Here is a 15,907-nt window from a genome sequence, read left to right on the forward strand (position 1 = left end):
CACTTAATGGCGTGCACAAGGCAAAAAATAGTTTCTGCTGAAAACACAGATCTCACAGATTCTCAAACTGCAAGTTTCATCATAAGGAAAATGTGGACAGAATATCTAAATCCCATTTGTAAATCTGTGACTTTATAGCAGTAGCTTCACCCACTTGACATCAGGGGTTCCAAGTTTGGGGTGAGCAATTTGTGGCTAAAAACTTGAAGAAATTACTTATGCAGTCATGTTGCCATGGAGCTGAATGTCACTGTGTGGAATCCACAAAACAAAGGCATCCACCCTAACCATTGTTACTGCATGCTGAGGTGTGGGTAGGTTCACAAATATTCAGGGGTCAATCATTTTTTTTCAAAAGAAACGGACAGCTTTAAGTAGGTGTTACTTCACATATGAGTAAGCAACCCATTCGCTGGATACCATCTCCAGCACTGTGTTAATATATTTTCTGCCCTGCCTGGATTAGATCGCAGAGAGACAGCGGGGTGGTACACTATATGTGCCTTTGACTCATTTATGACGACAGTATAACCAGATGCTTTCGATAAAGGTGTCAGTTTCAAGTTTTAGTTTAATGATTGACAAATAATCTGTGAGTCAGGGCTATTTGTGTAACAAAAGTATACAAAAATAGCATTTAAAAAGTTCTATGAGCTTCTTAACCCATGTGTTACAATAAAGCTTCTGGGGTATTATTAAAGACAGCAACAGTTTTCATATTCATGGTAAAAGTAAGGAACAACAGTACAACAGTCAGTGTGGCTTATCTCAGATTTTGATGCTTTTATTGGGTTCTGGCATTGGGTTTGAGCTTTGCATAAAAGGGTCGATGTGTTATTTCCTCATAGCTGCTAAAAATAAAGCAAGATAGAAAGAACCAAACTTTATAATTGCCGAGTGCAACTTTGACGCGAAGGTTATCCTGCCATCTGTCAGTTAGGTGAGACAAACAAAACAAACCGCAAGTGAGAATGTTGACACAAATTTACAGAGAATATTGCAGGTGTAGCTAACAGACTCTTCATACTGATTCTGCTCTTTCTGACTGTTTACTGATTTACATCTTACTGGATATAACATGAGCAAGAAGTGTGGCAGCGCGCTGATAAATTCTCATGGCTTCCAGTCATACTGCAACTATCAGGAGCCTCTTCTGAGAAGTCACTGCCTTTTTCTGACTGCATCTGACTGTCAGTCTCAGCCTCCACACCTTTCTGCTGCTATGTGCAAGTTTGCTGTCTGTGGATGTCACTCTTTTTTGAGGTAGAAAAGAACAGAGAGAGAGAGAGAGAGGCAGAGGCAGACAGAAAGAGGAGAGGTAGGGCCTCAGCTGCCACCGCAAACTGAAACCTTGTGGCTCTGGGATTGAGAGGAGTTCCGCAGAGTTGGGGTTTCACACGTTTTTCTGTGATCTAAGATAAGACATGCTCAGCTGTATCCTCCCTTCACTTAAAAAAAGATATACACACTCACACATATGGACATAAAAAGAAACGTACACACACACGCAAACACACACACACTCACACACACACACACACACACACACAGAAGCATAACGGAAAATATTCCAGGATGTCGTGCTGTAAGAAAGCAAGTATCATATAGTCTGCAGTCATAATGAAAGTTCATACTATATGTGTGTTCTTATCTTCGCAAGTGTTGCAAGCATTCACTTCCATACGTACGACTTTAAGATCTTGTAGACATTTTGAATTTCATGATTAGAGCTTGATTAGATTAGAGCTTGATGAAGAGATTGTGAATTGGAAACGGGTATCTATCCTGTTCTGACATTGACTCAATCCACCGACCTGTAGCCCTAAACCTAACCTATGCCACATACATGCCACATCTAGTTTGAGTTATCCAGAAAGTGAAATGTAAAAACTCAGTTTTCTTTCTTTTTTTCTCTGTGCGATTAGTGTAAATCATATTAAGATGCCTGGACAAAACAACAGGATGAAAGCTGAACTGGAATAAATTTCAAAGCTAATTGTTCCCCCAATCTTCTCTTTCTACTCTCTCAGTTTAGTTTTCATGCATTTTGCTGTCTCGTTTAAGTGCATGCTTTTATCATTTCTACATAAGAAAAACAAACAACCTCTTTGCTCTGCTGAAAGCACCATCTGCACACGAGAGTAATGGAACAAACACACTGAAGATGCATTTTTCGTCAGGTCAGGGCACAAGCATCAGAGCTCGTCACTATGTCTCCTCCGCAGTAAGACCCAGAGCTGTTCACATGGTCAGCAGGGACCTTGTTGTCTTTTGTCTATTTTTGTTTGTTCCCTGCACAGTTGAAAGAGAAGAATGGCTTTCTGTTTGGAACATTACCTGATGGATATTTATGCAGCTGTGAGGCTGTGAAGAGGACCTTTGATATCTTGTTCAGCATTTGCGCGTGCACATACATACATACACACGCACACACTAAAACACAATGGATTCATCTGCATAGCAAACCATACTGACATATGTACATTTTAATGTCAGGACAACTTCAAAATTTACATGGAGACTTGTGCTATTTCCCGTAAGTTACGTCCCACAGTGCTACTGTGTAAACAAATTTACGTCCCCACAATATGAGTAATATCCACCCACACACACACACATACATGCACAATGATTACTCTGTGAAACTCCGAAGAAGCCGTAACTGCCTTGCACATGCAGACTTTACTCTAAAAAGCATTCAGCTGTTTTTCCTCATCGCTGTGGAGTCAGCCTAAGAGTTAGACCTCGTGACCCCGGGGGACTCCTGGCACAGAGGTCATGGTTGAAACAAACCCTGGAAACTGTGTAAACAGGATGTGTACACCCAGCCAGGCATATGGTACAACTTGTGCTCAATCCTTCGGGAACAGTCTAAGACCCCCCAGCATGGGACTGGCACTTGTTTGATTGGAACTGGGACCTTTGTCGCCATCAAAATATGTCTTGAGAAAATGTCATTTTGTTTATTTTTTGTCCACAAGTCTTCTTCTCCAAAAATTTCATGTTCTTAAAACTGTTTTGAAAAGCTATACATAACATTAGCCACTAGACACACTGCAGTAAAACTTACACATAAATGTGAAATTATTAAAATGTTAAAATAACAAACATTTTTCATAATAATGCATGATTTTTAAAATTTATCCAAAAATATGCAAACAACGGATTTACCAGTAACTTCAATAGAAAAAAAAATAAACTACTGCAAATTGTTGATCTATCTATTGTGGATCAAGCTGCTTAACTACAAAACCAGCTCCCTTAGCTCAGGGAGGACACTCTCTTATCAAATGTCTATGCAATTTATTCAAAGACTATCAGAGGACTTAGTGTAAGTGAGTGAATTAGGTATTAAATGCAGAGTGGAGTTCCTGTCACCAACCACAGATAATGAGATGGAAGAAATAGATCTGTTGATCACTTATCAGTGATATCCCTTGCATTTTTTTTCCATTCTCAATCCTGTTAAATTGTTTCTCTGCCAAGGGAAAACCCAAATCAAGCACTAAATATATTTAAATCAAAGCTCAAGACCAAGCAGGAGACATCTGCATTGGTCTGTAATTATTTAAATCAAGCACATTTTCTTTTCTTTCCCAGAGTTGAGCTGGGCAATCCCACATAAGCTCTGTTCACCTTGGACATTGCTATTACTCACAGATTTGGGGGGGGGGGGGGGGGGGGGGGGGTTCTGGCAGGTGTCATATGTCAAATGCTCCTTTTTGTTGGTGTCCTCCACCTCTCTTTCTTCTAAGATGACGATCACATACATTTCAGCAGTTGCTCTAGTGACCTTTAGCAGCTGTGGGGGTGAAATTGGCTCAACTTCTAGTTTTTTCTAGTTCTGCTTCTAGTTCTCACTTGTATCTGCATTGCAAATGACTGTAGCTTATACAGTAAAATACAACATATGTACCATAATGCATGCACATGTTCCTTCCTTAGCAAGTCTGTTCATGTGATGGTAAAAAACATTGCACAGCATATCCTAAAACATCTTAACAGGTATGACATTGGCTGTGTAATTGGCATGCAAAGCATTAATATGTACAAACTAGGTCTCCTCTGTGGCTCAGCATGCTTCTCCAGACCCTCACATGTTGTAGATGCCCGGGCTGGCTGCCTAATTAGACCTGTGTCTGAGTTAATTGTAAAAGGTATACTGTTGTTGCTCTGTGGCCATGCTTCCTGTACAAACATGGGGATTTCTCATGCTAAGCACTCAACGAAAAAGGGCAGGTCAGTGGTTTGGATGCCCTCCAACAGGTATTCACTGCAGCAGAGCAGGCTGGGCATTTTTGCATCTTTCTCTTTGCAATGCACCCTCGATTCCTCTTGCCCCATTTATTGAACCACCATCCCATCCATCCACCCTTGGCCCCCATTAGTGAATGTGGCCCTATGAGTTATGGGATGGCTTTACAGTGCGCTGAAACAGCTGAGGTCATGGATACAGCCAGAGTGCGTGCAGCCTCGTGCGTTGAATGTAAATGAGTTGGCCTTTCTCCAGCCAAAAGCTAAGCAGATCTTGTTTACCCTTTCCTTTGAGACAACAGCCAAGGCAGGGATCCTGCTAATCACTCTAAAGTATATGGGACAGCAGTGAACATGTAGAAAAGGACTCTTCCGAGGGATTCAAGCTTCTTCTTAAACCCAAATACTTTTTGACAGCCATCTCTCTAACCCCAATCATGTTTTGATACCTTGCAGAGCATGTAGTGAGGAAACACCGGTTGTATGCGTGGGTTCAAGACAGTTTCCACTGAGAAAAGGTGAACTGCAAACCTCCCCCAAAGAGCAACAAACTCAACTTCAGGAGCGACAATGAAACAGGGGAGGAGAAAAGCTGACATTATGGTTGTTTATTGGGTGCTAGTGGCAGAAAAATAGATTGCCCTGATGCAGTGTAGTGCCGGTTACAAAAAGCTCTGGATAATTAACATTAAGATCAAATAACAGACTCTAACCCAACCTAAACTGCTTTATGCTTTAGTTTTAGTTTCACAGTCCCTTGAAATACCATGTCAAGTAGGATACACATTTACATTCCATTTAGCTCTAAGTGGAGATAATTGTGCACAAATGGGTGCAGTTTTGAATGCCTGATAAGGAGCATGCAAAAGGCTATTAGTGTGTGTATGTGTGTGCACACCATTGAGCATGCATATGTGTTCTGAAGGTGTATTTGTGTGGATGCAGTTTATGGTGTTTATTTAGCTTTGGGGGAAGCCCTGTGCCCATTGTTCATAAAACCCCATATATGGTAATGTAAACACTGTGCTTCGTAATGCCTCTGGAGCATACACACAAAAATGAATGAACACAGGAAGACTCACTCTGGCAGGAAGTGGCAGCTGCTGCCATGGTAACAAACTGAAACCCGAATCAGAGAGGGAGATTCGCCTCTTTCACTGTCTTGACGTCATTTCTAGTACACTACGACTATAACGCTGCAGCTGCAAAGCAGACACAGTGCAAAAGAAAAATACAGAGAACTTTCGAATGCTCACAGAAAAAAAAAAGAACACAAGCACCCCCACCCCCAGCACCCTCAAAAAGGCAAAAAAAAAAAAAAAAAGTAAAAAAACCCCAAAAACGTTTGGCCTATGCCCTTTTAAGAAAGTCATTGCACTGGAAAATCCCCATATGTTCACCCCCTATCAAGGACAATGATTATAAAGCAGCACTGACATCACTGGCTGTAACAATGGCACATTATCAAAAGTGCGACCATATGGTTCACGTGCAAGTGGCAAAGTTATAGTTACAACTCCTTTGTAAACTCCAGCATCTCTCACTTTTACAGATTAGTGGTGTGTGAAGCAAACTGATTCTTTTTTCTTATTGTTTACAAAAGTAGTAGCTCAGTAAGCATTTGCTTCTCAGTTCATGCTGATGGTGCCAGCATGTCTTTATCACAATGAGAAGAGAGACTGTGAAAACAGTCAGATAAATATAAAAATAAAGAGAATAAAAACTAACAAGGGAAAAAGCAGTTTAACGATGATGCAAAGTAGGAAAATGTGGGTGTGCATGTACACTTTATGGACAAAGTTAAAAAAAAATGTCAGAAGCACACATGCTGCCAGTTTTCAGGTCATGACACAAATGCAGTATGTCATAGTCCTCAATGCCCTCCAGGCTTAAACATTTATCCTATTTTTTCAACCATCTCTGCTGGTGAGCAATTTTTAAATTATTTATAGCAGTAACTATCTTGTTACTCACTCTGCTGACCCATTTGGCTTCAGCAGTCATTGTTGTTCCTAAAATGAACCTCAGAAATAAAAACACTATAAAACCGGGAAAACTTCAAGGCAACAACAAAGGCCACCCACTGTCAAAGCAGGTGATTTGTTGCCAATCAAAGAATCCCGAGCCCTCATGGCCTCGTTCATTTTCCTCTCTTTGTCCCCCTCGCCACCTAATTAAAGACTCTGCATCCATACAGATTTCTAGAGCTCCATTCGTCTGTACAACTGAGCTGTGACCTTATCCTTTGTAATTAGCTGTTGCTTTTTAATGCTGCTGGCGTTTATTAGGTTGGAGGTTTAAAGAAAAGGTGGGGGTCTGATTTCACTTGGCCCTCAATGCTAAATCCACAGATGACTTTTAAGAAGGAAAAGGGGAGGGGACACAAGTGTGTGTCTGTGGGGGTGTTTATAGAAAATAAAGAGGCTTGAGAGAAGATATGTGTGAGTGCAAATACGGGTGGCTTGTATAATGGGAAGCTGAGCTCCAGTTACATATGCATTCACTCCTCCTGACAAACATCTGCCTATAATCATCCAAACCATTCACCCTCCTTCCTATAGTTCTCCAAAAGGTGACAGACAGGTGTTGGAGCCTTGTGCAGTATTATTATTCCATGTTTGTCAAAGGTTATGATTTATGATGGTAAATCTCTGAAAAGAGCCATACGTTGAAACATCTGTCTCTGTGGCAGTGTGTATAGGATCCAGGGATTCAACACTTGAGCTGCCAAATTGTCGTTTTATTTGACTGGCTTTACACAATCTGTCGGGTCAGCAGTAGTCAAAAGATACTTTTGGCTGAAACCTATTTTCAAATGTTAAAATAAAAAAAGGAAAGTCAAATTTAGAGTGAATACTAAGGACATATACACACATATTTTCGGTCAAGCAGTTTCTTGAAAGAAAATATTAAATGAAAGAAAAATTATAATGAATTTTATTTTCCTCAGCTTCTGCGTACATCTTAGAAACGTCATCCTGGAGATGATAAACTGAACAGCAACTTAGAATAAAAACAGAAGATATGAAATTTGCAGATTTACATTTCTGTGTAGGCAAGCATTAAAAGTGTGAAAGCCAGCTGAAAAACAGTGGAATTAGTGTGTCAGCCGATCATGATCATGTACATGTCCTTTGCCAATATATATTACTGCACAGATTATGTTTTTTCTCCTGTCCAAAAGGTTTGTTGTTTAGCAGTGCACAGGCCTGATAAGAAGATTGATAAAAAGGCGATTGTCATGGATGGCTGGGCAATTTTTAATCTTTTAATATCATAAATGCAAATATTGCAAAAGAAATGCACGATTTTTTTCTTGATTTGATTGTGCTTGCAGATTAAACCCAGCTGGTTTACGCATTTAGAAAGGTATGAACATTAAATGTGATGAAATTCTGTATTTCTTGTGTGAACATTTCACAGATTCTCTCTTTGGTTTGCTTTTTAATGCTTACCACTAAACAGATCCTACGCTTTATTTTGATTTTATGTTTTTGACTGTCAGATTTATACATTCGTGTAAAATAGAGACATTCTTATTTCTGTATGAGTGACACATCAGCAGCCTTCTAGCAGATACCACTGAGTGTGATCCAATTGTCCATGGTGGGATCAGTGGATCATCCGGGACCCTCCTGCTATGCTGCCCGCCCTCCCCCGCCTCCAGAACAGTGTGGGGCCTCGGGTACAACAGGGGGGCCATGATCAATAGGGATTTTGTGTGTTTGATTGTCTGTGTGCGTATGTGTGTCTGGTTCGGTTTCTGTTTCCTAGTATGTGTGTGTGTACCTGTTTCCATCTGTGTGTTAAGTGATGCAGGGAGGGGGTGAGGGTTTGGAGGGTGAGCGGTGTCTTTTAGTTCAGTGCTGTGGTTGTGACTGATAGGGTGGCGGGCCCCAGCATGTGGAGGCCCAGGGGCTCTGTATTGGCAGACTCTGTAGAGAGGCTTTCTGTTCCCCCATCGATCCCAACATGTCAATTAGACAGACTCAAATAAATGTGCCCTCAACCTTAGCAAGCCCGCCGTATGCAGAGCCTCCCATGTAAACGACACTCACACATCAACCCTCGTGTCACCGGAGCCGGGGCAATACCAAAAAGGCTTTCTGGGTTAAAACTGAACTCGAGCTTTTCCGCTGCACAGATTGTTTTTCACTTTGACCCCAGCCTTTGCTAACGAGCAGTCAGACAGTGTTTGATGCTGTGCAGGTAAATTACCTTTTATGGTTCTCACTTCCCCTTTGGTTTCTGTGAAAAACAAGTGACATTTACAAAACTGAAAGCAGGCTAGGTTGTTTTTGTTTTTAGAATTTAAAAAAAGGTAATTTGTAGAATAACAGAGTGAAACTGAAGTTGTTTGCTCCAGTGAGAAATAAAAAAAGTTGTTTTTACTGAAAATTCTCAGAGGTAAATTTAACCATTAAAATTCCAAATATTGAAATTGAGAAAAGCCTGTTACTATAACAGTTTTTCATACTTCGTTGTGGGATGTCGTACTTGGCACATGTTGACTAAACAGAGACGGTTCAGACTGATTCAAATTCACGTCACCATCAACTTACCATGATGCAACCAAACTATGGTTGAAGGCTGATGACTCTTATCGCATCATAATGTTGCCCAGCAACCACCTAAAATGAGCATTTTTGCTCAAATTGAGCTATAACACCTCAAAAAGCCATTTTATTTTCAATTTTTCAACAACAACATCTAATTTACACACCCAAAATTTAAATTATGGTTGAATTAGCCATGATATATCATGATGCCATTATGTTGCCTGGCACATTACCATTACGTTGCCTGGTAACCATCTAGCAATTGGATAAAATTTATTATTTTTAGCCTTTGAAAGCATAAGCAACACCTTATGAAAGCATCCTATTTTTTAACATCTCATTTGTACCCACGAAAGTTAAATATGCATACCTAGCAACCACTTGTCAATATACTAAAAACACTATTTTTTTTAGCATTTAAACACTAATCTTTTTTTTTTTTTTTTTTTCACAACATAATTAAGTATGGGTTTCTGAATAGGCTGTTTAGCTTCAGTTAAACTAAATAGCAGCTGACTGTAGGCTTCTGTTTAATGGACAGACATAAGTGTGGTATCAGGGTATTTATCTAACACTTTTACCCAAACCCTGACTGACTATTTGAAATACAAGATTAATGCCTATTTCTAACTAAGCACACATGAAAAGACTCAACGCAACACACAGACACAAACAGACGTTTGAACAGCCGGATGAGACTATAAAACTCCAAACAAGCCCACCATTATACAGACAGATTGAGGTTGGAGCCTCTTGGAGATAATGACAGGGAGAAGTGAGTGACCCCCATGACTGGAGGTGATAAACCGATACTACCTCTGTCTCTGCCCCTCACTACATCACCCTTCATGCCCCATATTCACTGCTCTCCATCACCCCTCTAAACCCAACTCTTTATGCCTCTTTCCCTTGAGCAGACACCCCTGTGAGCTGCCGCCCCACCCTTATTCCACCCACTCCTCTCCACCTCCCTGCACTGATCAGTAGGATTTACTGTGCACTCATCCACAGTTCTCAGCCGGTCACACATGCCCTCTGGGTCGATCTCGGTCGAATTCAATTTGTAAGATATTATGTATTGATCCCTGTGCTCTGTCCTGTCCCCCTTCCAACCCTCTGTGAATCCCTGGCAGGCGCTCATTGACCCACATGCATGATTCCTCAGATCATCATCATGTAAGAACGGCAATCTGAGCCAGTATTACTATATGTTTGGAGTATGTTTGGAAGCGATTAATAATGGCGATTATTTTTTAAACATCTGCTGCCCAAGATGTACTTGATAACACAGAAGAGTGTAAGAAGCTTGACATGAAAGACATATTCCCTAAAAATCTTTTGTGACAGGTTCGTCAGTGCTTAAGTGATCTTATTTCTTTGGTAAATTAGTACAGTGTTTGGCCTTTGTTAACAGTACATTTTGAGAAACGACTTAAATGGAAAAACAGATGTGTTTTCCTCTATCCTGCAGATTTATTCAGCACATTCTTTATTGAGAATGGATAACAGACCTCCTTCTACTAACCATCTTGTGCTTCCATTTAGCTTAGCCAAGAGGCTTTAAACCTTTGAGATCAATAATTGCTCCCCTGTTTCTCTATAAAACCCACAGGTAAATAATTCAGATGAGATTGTGAAATCCTTTACAATATAAATTCTACTGGGAAAAAAATATTTTAATTTCAATGTGTGATTTACAGCTATATATATTCACTATCACGGGCCCATCTACACATTTGCAGGTTAAATCAATGACTATTTTGACTGGATACATTGAGATATGTAAAACATTTATAACTAACCTCTTACATCATTACCAAATATGAGGGAGGCTCAGTATCACCTCCCTGCAAATTGCAGTGTTACAATGTTGTTAAAATAAAAAGCCAATTATGTATAACCCAGAAAAAACCTTAGCCCCAGACTCTACCTAACACATTATGGTGCACCATGAGCAACTGACACATAAACAGATGAGCAGAGGGCTTGCATGGCTGCGACAGATAAGAGAAATAAGGTCACATGCTAACAGGGGAGAGAAAGCTCTCCACGAAGGTGGACAATGGCTATGACATTTCACAAACCTGGCTAATTCCCCGGAAAATTTAGAAAGGGCATGTTGCGTATAATTGCATCATGAGGTGATCATGTTCAAAGCATATCGCTGTAGCTCTCCTTTTTTTCCTTGTGCCCACTAATGGTCACAACAAACTCTTATTTAAATTACCACGCTTTATGATGTGCATTTCAAAATAAATCTCAAGCAAATACACTGAAGTAACATAGTGGAACAAAGCAAAAAATCTTAAAACAACAAATGAGATTTAAATTCTTATCTCAGCCTGACGGTGTACAACAATCCTTCGTCTCAAACTGAGGGTATGAGGGACGGTGCATGCACATGTGTACTTAAGATGTTAGTGATGCATCCATGTGCAAGTGTGTAAATGTGTGTGTGTGTGTGTGTTTAGGGGAGAAACTGACAAAAAAAAAAAAGAAAAACAGGAGGTAGACACAAGATTCCCTGTGGGGTGAGTAAAGGACGGCACTGTGGAGTTTCCACGTCAGTGTTTGGGATTCCCTCTGTTTACCCCTCAACTTCCTGTCCCAGTAAGGAAGCATGAAACACTCTCTGACTCCCCTGGCAGGAAACATGAGCCTGCTCTGCTTTGTGACTCACCCTGACCTCCAGCCAAACCTTCATCACATGACAGTTTTAGCTGTACTGTGGGGAAAATTTAAATGAGCTGAGAATACAAATGTTCAAGTTGACAGTATACTTATATCTCTCTTACTGTGTACAACATATATATTTTTGCCAAGGCCTTTAACAATATAAACACCTAAAAGAGTACAATAGTGTGCAAAAGTCTTGAGCCATCCCTTATTTCTACATATTTTGCTTTGAAGGAGTTTTTAATTTTGGGGGGAAAAATGGCCCTGAGCAAAATTTTGTCAGGCTTTTCAAACTTTTCAGAGGATTTTTTGTTTGTTTGTTAAGCCAGTTAACACTGACCTATGAATCAGGCAATCAAGCATAAAAAGGGTATCTAATTTGAGATTATTGTGACTACACATAACAGACAACTTAGCAAAGAACCAATTTTAAATGGTGTCTTTGCTACTTGGAGTCTGCAACAAAACGCAAGTCTATGAAAAACACCAACAATAACAGTTTGACAAGCATAAAATTATATTTTTGCACCAATAAGGTGATTTCCATAAAGGTATAAAAACAGACAACCGTATTTCTTCATACATTTACTTTAACTTTGCCAGCATTTAATTAAAAATGAAAATTAAAAACTGAGTCTGTGACACTCTTGTAAAGCTTTTGCTCAATACAATATGTGTTGTTAACCTCGATGACACCATGCAGCTGCAACTTTTCTTTTATGCCATTAGTTTTGTGCCCCTTGTTCTACAGAGATAATTTAAAAGTTTGTTCGCCCTCACCTCTGAGCTTATTAGCATGGAGAAATATTTTGTTCCAGCTGTAAGGATATTGACAAATTTCAACTTTACAATTAAAACTCATGAACTAGTTTTTTGGCATCACTCTGAGACAGGATGTTTCTAATTTTAGGGATGTTGCGCAAATGCAAGAAAGCAGCTCTACATATTTGTTTAATATGCACATTGAAGGACATATCCTGGTTCTATCCATATCCAACTGCGAAAATATAGCTAGAACCTGTGTATTTTAAATGTCTCTAGCACACTAAAATAAACATATTTTATTATTTGTCTAATCTTGAGTGCCTGAATGTGGACTTCTTATTTTAGCAATAACCTTTTCAGTTAGTTTATTCTACCATTATTAATTTCCACTGGTGTTTAAGGAACAAGCAATCCTTCTCTTATTTAATTTTTTTCTCCAAGTACATGTGCCTTTTAAAAATATATATTTTTAGGAAAATACTTTTTCTTTCATTTTTTTATATTACTGTCATAGCTGTAGGTTAAATATGGAGCTACAGCCAGCAGCTGGTTAGGTTAGCGTTGCACAAAGCCCAAAGGACAAACAAACAAGGCCATATGCCTATCAGCATCTCTAAAGCTCACCAAGTAATGCTGTAGACATTAACTGTTTCTTACACACAAAGATTTTAGGATTTATAATGCATCTTAATATTGCTTTCTATGTACTTTTGGAGATGTGTTATCTGGTTCTTCCATTTCTAGTCTCAGTGAAGACTATTTACCAAAGAATCCATCTGGTGTCCATCTTTTCACTAAGCTAGCAAATTTTCTGAAACTACAAGTAATATGTGTTCTCATTACTGCTTCAGCTAAAGTCCTTTTTATGTGCCCAGTTTTATTATTTTTTTAGTAAACAAACAAAAACAAACAAACACAAGAGACATTGTGTGAGGAATGAGCTGTCATGGCTCTAACATTTGGATTTAACTGGAATTTTTTTTTAAAAATATCAGTAAACCTGGAAGCCTGACATTAATCTTCTTTTAGCAAGTAAAACATTTCCACAAACACTAAATTTCAGAAAATTGTGGGGAAAGTTCACTGGAGCCACAATGAATAAAATACACAGAGCAAGAGCAGTTACTTACTTCTAAAGGTTAGTGCTACAGGCAACTCACACGTATGCGGCTCATTAAGGACCTAATAAAAAACTTGGTCTCCGTCCAATAACAGCATATGTAGATTCTCAAGCCGCTGGCAAACATTAAAACATAATTTCTTAATAATTTCTTATTTGTTTAAAAAATACATTATTAGTCCTAGGGAGGAGCAATTTCTTATGCTTCGTGTAATGATGCTTTTCTTTAAATTTAGTCCAAATTGTGCAAATTTAAAGCTGATTTACCCATCTTTTGAAAATTTTTTAATTCAGGTAAATTTATACAATATAACACTCGTGTCAAGGTGCTTAATACTGTAAGATAAAAACCTTACAGTGTTAAGGAGATAACCCTAACAATCAAACGACCTGCTACAAGTAAGCACTGGTAGGCTCACTTAATCCTTCCCTAACTATAAGCTTTATAGTAAAAGGCAAGCTTTGAGTCTAATCTTAAAAGAGCGCATCTGTGTCTGTCTTCCGAATCCAAACTGGAAGCTGGTTCCAGAAAGAGTGACCTAGAAGCTGAAGTCTCTAAAGCCGATTCTATTTTTAGAAAAAATTATTTTTAAAATTTAATTTTAATTGCTGTGCAATTCAACCACAGAGATGACCCGACTTTCAGGGGCCATAAGATCACTTGTAATTTTCACTAGTCCTGTTTTTGTTATATGAATTCTGAAACCTGATTGAAGCTCATCAAATAAACTATTTCTATACAGATGATCAGTTAGCTGTTTTACAACTGCTCTTTCAAGATTATTTTTATATAAGAGGAAGGCTGAAAAATGGGCTATACTCAGCTTAGACATCTGGGTCAAGTGATGGCATTTAAAGTATAATTGTTTAATTTCTGCCATCTTAAAGGCCTGTGTTATGTATCAATTTAATAGAGACAAATTACTAGTATTTAAAATTGTAGTATTTATTAATGGTAACGTTTTTTGAACAGTCTTGTGGGAATGGGCTCTAATAGACACGGTGATAATTTAGAGGAAGAAATTATTCAAGTTTGAAATTAGAAAAACTGATATTTATTTAAGAGTCTTAATAAATATCAGTAGTTATTAAAATTGTACTTAATATCTGACTGAATATTTTTTCCCTAAAGGTTAAAATTTTGTTTGTGAATAAGCCATAACATCACTATTACCGTAGTTAAAGTTGCAGTAATACTTGGCTCAACAGAAATGACTCTTTGTCAACTTGGTTACAGTGCTGAAAAGAAACCTGGACTTGTTCCTGTTTTCCTCTATCAGTGAGGAGGCCTGTTTTTATAAACTAATTTCCCAGGCCAAACAAAGACCTTTTAAATGAGTGCAATGTCATTTTCTCTTTTTAATAATCTGCTTTAAGGTGCATATTTGTGAGTTAGATCAGGGAGTAAAAACAGTGTGATTTGATTTCTTTTACAGAGGTGCCACAGTATCCAGTCATGCAGAGTGAGAATGTCATACTATTAACAAGATAGTTTTTGGGAGTAATTTTATTTAGTTGCTCTGCATTGTGTTTGTGCATGACATTGAAGATGAATGTTAAAAATCACGCACTGTAATGATATAATCTGAACTGAGCACTAAATCACATTACAGGTCTAAGAAATCAGAAACTTTTAGTAAGGGCTGGCCTACTTTTACTTGTACTTAATAACAAATAAACCTGTTTTTTGTGTTTTCTAATTGGGGTGTGCAATACTAAGAGTTAGTTTTAATTCATATGAAAGCCTATCTCTTGGTCTTTGCTTGATTGATTAGTCAGAGTGAAAGATTGCAGCCATTCCTCCTCCTCGGCCTGTGCTTCAGTATGATTCACGGGTGTTTATTAATGTAAACGTATATATCCTTTGGAAACCAGGTTTCTCTAAGGCATTATAAAAAATATTTAGCTCAATTATTACATTTTATACTAGCAAGGAATCAGATGAGAGTAATCTAATGCTTAACAGTCCACATTTAAATGTTTTGCTCTTTGGTGCAGTTATATTTGCCATCCTTTGACTTTTTTATAATTATAACATTTTAATTGTATTTTGTTTGTATTTGCATTTTGGTTATTATTAAGTAGTCTGGGCGCAGAGGAAGTCTCTGGGTTTTTAGGGTTAAGATGGTCATTCTGTTGGAATAAATAAAGTCTCTAGTAAGTAAGCAGCAATTAGACTGGAAGGGCCAACCTGAGTAGAGCTCAGTCAGCAGTACTCGTGGTCATTGGGTGGTACACGTGAGCAGCGAGAGAAAGGTGAAAGCTGCAAATGGTGTAAGCGAAAATATGTATTTGCCAACAACGTGCAAGAACCACTTCAGTCTAGTGTCTACTTGTGCATACCTCAAACTTTTCTCCCTGTTCCCCTTCCTTAATAATGGTCAGCATTCCACTGATACCATTTCTGATGACACTTCAGCAAACAATGCATGGATCAATTGAGGATGGACCACATTCATCTCTCAGAGCTTGTGTCAAGTCTTTGCTGGAGCTTTTCCTGTTCTTCTCAGTTACTGTTTTTTTATAGTAGATT

Source organism: Astatotilapia calliptera, chromosome 23 (genome assembly GCF_964374335.1).
Source record: "Astatotilapia calliptera chromosome 23, fAstCal68.1, whole genome shotgun sequence".
Lineage (NCBI taxonomy): Eukaryota > Metazoa > Chordata > Actinopteri > Cichliformes > Cichlidae > Astatotilapia > Astatotilapia calliptera.